General features: G+C 47.1%; 1 protein-coding gene across 1 annotated transcript in view; it reads right to left on the bottom strand.

The window, feature by feature from the left end:
• chst8 (carbohydrate (N-acetylgalactosamine 4-0) sulfotransferase 8) overlaps positions 1 to 5459 on the bottom strand; it is a 194496-nt gene extending 189037 nt beyond the window's left edge. The window contains exon 1 of the mRNA XM_086174946.1: positions 4822 to 5459. The gene's annotated coding sequence lies outside the window, so the exon portion shown is untranslated. The remainder of the gene's footprint in view (positions 1 to 4821) is intronic.
• Positions 5460 to 6489: the final 1030 nt, after the last annotated feature.

A 6489-nucleotide genomic window follows, 5' to 3' on the forward strand; every position in this document is an offset into this window, starting at 1 on the left:
ATAATTGAAAAAAAAAAAAAAAAACTCCCGCGTGTCAACAATGAAACCAAAATGGCAACCGAACATAAATCGGTAAAAAAAATTGTTATAAAAAAATTGAAATGATTTTGAAAAATTCCCTGAATAATTAAAAAAAAAAAGCCAAACTCCCGCGTGGAAATGATCTGGAAATAAACGGTTGATTTAAAAAAAAAAATTGATAAAAAAACAATAAATTATTTTTGAAAAATTCCTTGAATTATTAAAAAATAAAAAATAAACTACCGCGTGAAAATGATCTGGAAGTAAACGGTTGATTAAAAAAGATTAAATAAAAAATTATTTAAAAAATAATAGAAATGATTTTGAAAAATTCCCTGAATAATTAAAAAAAAAAAAAATCCAAACTCCCGCATGGACATGATCTGGAAATAAACGGTTGATTTAAATAAAAAAAAAAAAAAATAGAAATTATTTTGAAAAATTCCTTGAATTATTAAAAAATAAAAAATAAACTACCGCGTGAAAATGATCTGAAAGTAAACGGTTGATTTAAAAAAAAAAAAAAAATTGGTAAAAAAAAATAGAAATGATTTTGAAAAATTCCCTGGTAATTGAAAAAAAAAAAAAATCCAAACTTCCGAATGGAAATGATCTGGAAATAAACGGTTGATTTAAAAAAAAAAAAAAAAAAATGGTAAAAAAAAATAGAAATTATTTTGAAAAATTTCTTGAATTACTAAAACAAAAAAAAAATTAAACTCCCGCGTGAAAATGATCTGGAAATAAATGGTTGATTTAAAAAAAAAAAAAAAAAAAAAAAGATAGAAATGATTTTGTAAAAATCCCTTAATAATAATTGAAAAAAAAAAAAAAATCCAAACTCCCGCGTGTGTCAACAATAAAACCAAAATGGCTCCCGAACATCTAAATCCTTTCTTTCCCCTCCTTGCATCTTTGCAATGAGCTAACGCTCCTCTACACACACCTTCCCCCTCCTCCCTCCCACCATCACACACACACACACACACACACACACACACACTGAGACACACACTGTACCAGCAGCCCAGCTGGGCTTGGCCGGCTCTCTTCCTCTGGCCTCTCTGGACCATCTGGAGAGGCTGGTCCTCGCTCGGCTGGTCCCTCGCCAGCCGCCCGGCCCCCCCCGGCCCCCCCCGGCCCCCCCGGCCCCCCCGGGGGTCGGCGCCGCTCCTTCAAGCACAATTTGTACGCGTCAAAGCTCCGCTGTGTGCCCGCTGACCCAGCTGAGCGAAGTCGCCCAGTCCCACGCTTTTTCCCCCCCCGACTCAAAAGGAGGCTTATTCTGCCCGGGTGACACCTGCAACCCCCGGATGGAGGACGCCGCCGTAATTGATTAAAACCGCCGAGCAAACGAACTGGCCGCCGGAGCCGTGTTTATGAGCTTTCCCTTCCCCGGTGAATCACGGAAGACGTTTTCCGTCGGGCGGATCGGACTCGATTACGTCCCCGAGGTTTCAGAGGAGGGAAGGAACAGCAACAACAACAACATCATCTGAGAAGATCCGAGCGGATGTCAGCTCAGAGCGGACGGGTCAATCGCAATTAATATCCCTAATTATTCTCGTAAATCACCCGTGCGCCTTACGTGTGAATGCTTGTGCTTACGGACCTCCTACCAATTTTATGTAGCACAGTGCGCTCAAACATCTGTCAGAATGTTTCCAAAATTCAATCGATCGATTGTCAAACCGTTCCCACCTGTCGGTCCTCGCTTGAATATGGGTTCGGATGTCAGACGACATCAGGTAACTAATTATGTAGTTCTGGAATACAACCTCGTGCTAATTTCAGGTGTCCGCTATCGCTGGCAACCATACACCAGTCAGAGAACAGGACTTGTATGCTCACCTCCGGTATGTACTGCGCTTCAACACAGTATTACTGAGGACCCCCAAAAATGGTGCCTGTTAAGAGAAGCGTGAATTCAAACTGGAGGCTATCAGTCACGCAGTAGATGATGGGAACCGAGCAGAACATGGATGGATCAACGGTACGGAAGTGGAGGAAGCGAGCAGATGAGCTGCGCCGATTAAAGGAGAGCAAACAGAGTTTCCGAAGGAACAAAGCGTTTCATTTGGCCTTATATACCATATCTTTTATCATGCCGCCTGATAACGCGGTTCGCCTGATGCTCCGCAGAATCCGGTACTCTCCTCTGTCGGTGGTTCCGATCGAGGCGTCGACTCCGGCGCTCTGCCGTTGAGCTTTGCTCGGACTTTGGTCCGGATGGAAACCCTTCACGGAGACGTCTAACTATTCAAAAGTCAAACAAGCTTACAGTCCCTTCCAGAAGCATCGAACCGGCCACTCTCCCTTTCCAACTTCTGGGCAATTCAGGGTCTCCAATGAACCTCCTGTGTTTTTGGACTCCAGGAGAACCCGTGGAGAACTTGGAGACTCCACACAGAAATGCCTTCATGTGGGAATCCATCAGGAGAACCTCTTCGCTAACCGCTGCGCCACCGTGCCGCCCGGTTTTGGACCGTTGGTGACCAAAACGCAGCGTCTTCACAACGTCCGCCAGATGAGATGTTCCATGTGTAACGTCCTTCTGATAAGCAGACACTTGTCAGACAGGGAACAGGTTGCCCCTGGAGATAAATCAATCTTTATGATGCTAAACAGCCTTCTTTCTCAGATTACATGACATTAACGGAACTGATAGCGGTCGCTGTCGACCGACCACCCGACAGTCCCGTTTAAGACAACCAGCTCCAGCCTCTTTCATGGTGGATAAGATAGAAGATAAGAGAAGATAGGCTCTATCGATTCCCACGACGGAGAACTTCAGTCGCCACTGCGGCACCTCGGGGTGGAAGAGTGTGCGAAAGAAGCGTTTCCGACTCCGAAAACCCAGAATCGGTGGTGATCCGGCCGCTATGAAACCCCTCCCGGCGATTTCCCGGCGTCCTTTATGAACAATCTGTCCTCAAAAGACTCGAGCTTTCTTTGCCACCAGTTTATTGGCCAAATTACCGAATATATCTCCGTTCAAAAAGCGTCTCATGTCCTTTTAGTCCCCTAATTAATCAGCCGGCGAGTTTCTGAACCGCCGACGGACGACGACGAAGGAAAAAAAAACCAGAATGGATCCCCTTAAATCACATTTTTTGCTCCAGAAAGGAGAAAGGAAAGGGGCGACCGGCGTCGAATCAACACACAAAAAAACATCCAAAAAAAACAGAATCCAACTTATTAGCAGTGCTGGGATGGATCTCTGACCCAAAGACACTAAATATCATTCTTTTTTGTTTGTTTTTTGGCGAGAGGAAGTTCAAACGAAGCACAAACACAACAAGAAGCCGACGGATGGAGGAAATACAACGACATCCCTGCGCGGAACTAGTCGCTAAAAAAGCAGAGTTCCCCAAACATGTAGACAAGCTCCCTCAAACCCCAACCAGAAGTCGTCCCCAACTTCCGCTCGCAGTCAAACTGCTGGGAAATGTAAAGGAAGTCGGGTAAAAACAGGAAATGACATCATAAGCGCCAAGTGACCCCCGATTGATCGACTCACCTCTTTAACCGCCGTGTAGCGGATCGGCGGCGGCGCTCCGGAGTGCGCCCGGGGTCTTTGCCTCTTGATTTTGTCGACGTGTACGACGACACAAAGGAAGAGGCGGGAGGTAGTTTTTTGTTTTTTTTTTTCTTCTTCCCCCCCTCCCAACACGCCGCCGCCGCCGCTCGGGAGTTTATCAGGCGGCAGCAGACGGTGAAGCCGGCGGCCGACACAAACCCTCCAGTCACCCGTCCCTGCACAAAAAGACTCCTCTGCGAATATTCTCGCGCAGCTCGTTACAACGTGTACTACGACTCGCGGCGGCGGCGGCGGCGGCTTATCGTGAGCCTTCACTCGCCGGGTGCAGCCGGTCGGCGGCGTCTGACAAGAACATCACAACAACTACAACAACACAACCGCCGCTCTGCAATGATCCCAATATTCCCCCTCATTTATCGATTAAGTTTGGCGGGATGGAAGGCGTCCCGGGGCGGAGGTTGACCCGGGACGGGAATTCGGTCGGCGGGAACTCCAGGTTTGACTCGGAGGAGCTTCTGGAACCTCCAGTTTGGGACAAATCCTTGAAGGTTCGCACTTTCTAGCAAGTTTTCCTCCCCTGATTTAGTCTGGAAGGCTCGCCACGGTTCGGGCGATTCTCTGGGATCGTTAGCCAACGGATTTGCCTCTTTACGGGACGTTCTCGAGACGTTCCCATCGAGGCAACGGTAGCCGGACGAGGGAGCTTCTCCTCGGGAGCGAGGAGGTTGCAGAAGATGTTCTGGAGATAGAACAAGCTGAGATGGTTCGGAGGAGGGAGGGGATCCAGGTGGAAGGAGGGTTGGAGGTCCAGAAGGAGACCACAGAGGAGGTTCATGGAGGACGGGAAGGAGGACGGGGGGTACGAGAGGGAGCTGATGGACGGACTTTTATTTTGGGACTTTTCAGCCGTAACTAATCGATGACAATATCTCGTCAATGTCGCGGATGATCGATCCGTCCGAAGGTTTTTCCCGTCTCGTCTCGGACGACGACCTCGGCTCTTCTCAACTTTAGTCCGTCCCAGAGAATCGGCGAGGACGGGCTCGTTCGGGGAGCCGATCGATCGATCGATAGATCGTCCTTTTACGAGCCCGATCGATCCGGATCCTTCCGTTACCGATCAACAGGCGGGTCCGTGAACGCAACACAACGCAAACCCCGCCATCCCACGGACGGACGGACGGACGGACGGACGGACGCGGGGGGACGCAAACGCACCACCTGGCGGCGGTTCGGCGCAGCGGCGCCCGGCGGTTTACCTGCTTCAGGCTCCGGGAGCGGCCATCCGGAGCGGCGGCGGGGCGGCGGGGCGGCGGCGGGGACGGTGTCCGCTCCGCGTCCTCTGCAGCGGGGGGGCCGGCCGGGGCTCCCCTCCCTCCGTTCAGCACCACGGAAAGCGAGTCCGGGAAGGGAAATGATGCAAGTTTCTCTCTCTCTTTTTTTTCCCCTGCTTCTCTCTCTCTTTTTCGGTTTCACGCCTCCGGTAACGCCTCGGCGGCGCGTCTCCCCGGTAGAGTTGGATCCCGCGCCGGTGCCTCCTCGAACCGCCTCCTTCTCCCTCTCTCTTTCTTTTTCTTCTTTCTTTTTTCTTTTCCGCGCGTCTCTGTGTGTGTGTGTGTGTGTGTGTGTGTGTGTGTGTGTGTGTGTCCAATCACGATCTCCCCTCCCTCCCTTCTTTCTTCCCCCGTCGCTCGCTGCGCAACGAAGCCCCGGGAGAGCGTCCGCGGGCCGGCCGGCGCGCCTCCGTGTCCGCCCCTGCTTTGGTTATTATTTCATTTATTGCTTTGTTTATTCTCTCTCTCTCTCTTTTTTTCTTTCTCTCTTTTTCTTTCTCTCTCTCTCTCTCTCTCTTTCTAAGAGACCTCCGGTGCGCAGAGGCGTCTTTTGTCTTTGCCGGAGATGCTGCTCCTGATAAAGAAGGGAGGAGGAAGAGGAGGGTGGATGATGGGGGGAGGCGAGTCGGTACGGAAGTGGAGCAGAAAAAGAGAGAGAGAGAAAAAGAGAGAGAGAAAGAGAGAGAGAGAGAGAGAGAGGAGTGTCTTCGGACTTCATTTAAACCCTCCTTCTATTTCTCTTTTCTCACCGGACGGCGGGAAAGTGGCGGTCGTACCGACAACTAACCCCCTTGTCAACTTCACCCATCCACTTCCGTGTGTGTGTGTGTGTGTGTGTGTGTGTCGGTAGTGTGTATCCTCCGCTGGGAATCGCCGTTGAAGCGAAAAGGAGTGAATGCGAATTTCTTTCCGATGAAATTGAAAGGAATCGATGAAAATGAAGGAGTTCGAGATAAATCGATGATGGGAAGAAAAGTGATCATTTCAATAAATGAATGATTATCTGATGGAAATAGGTTATAAATCAATAAGTCGGCCTAAAATGATGGATTGATGACTTAATAAACGACTTCGAAAATTTATATATATATATCCAAGTTCAATAAATCCACAAAAATTCACAAGTTATAAAAACAATCCATAAAATCACTAAATGAAGGAAAAAAAAACAATAAATTATGAATACATCTATCAACAAAAATGGCAGGTAATCTCCATGCACTTGAAATGACAGCGGAAGTAAAATTAAATAAACGATAAATCTAATAAATCCACAAAAAAAGAATGAATGCAAATTGAAATAAATCAATGAAAATAAGTTGTAAATAAATGAATGACCAAAATATATTGATGATCATTGAAATAAAGCAACGGATGCAAATAAATGAAAGTGGATTAGTTATATATAAATAAATCCAAAATAAAGAAGTGACGCGTAAAGTTAACCCACAAAAAGTCTAAATAACAAAATATAGTCCGAATTTCCTCCTTGAAATCACAGCTGAAGCAAAAATAAATAAATCTAATAAATTTCAAAAAATAAATTAATGCTATTTAAAATAATTCCAAAAATCTATCAACGACAATTAAAAT

The sequence above is a fragment of the Fistularia commersonii genome, chromosome 27 (assembly GCF_037954325.1).
Source record: "Fistularia commersonii isolate RoL2024-O1a breed Wild chromosome 27, RoL_Fcom_v1.0, whole genome shotgun sequence".
Classification (NCBI taxonomy): domain Eukaryota; kingdom Metazoa; phylum Chordata; class Actinopteri; order Syngnathiformes; family Fistulariidae; genus Fistularia; species Fistularia commersonii.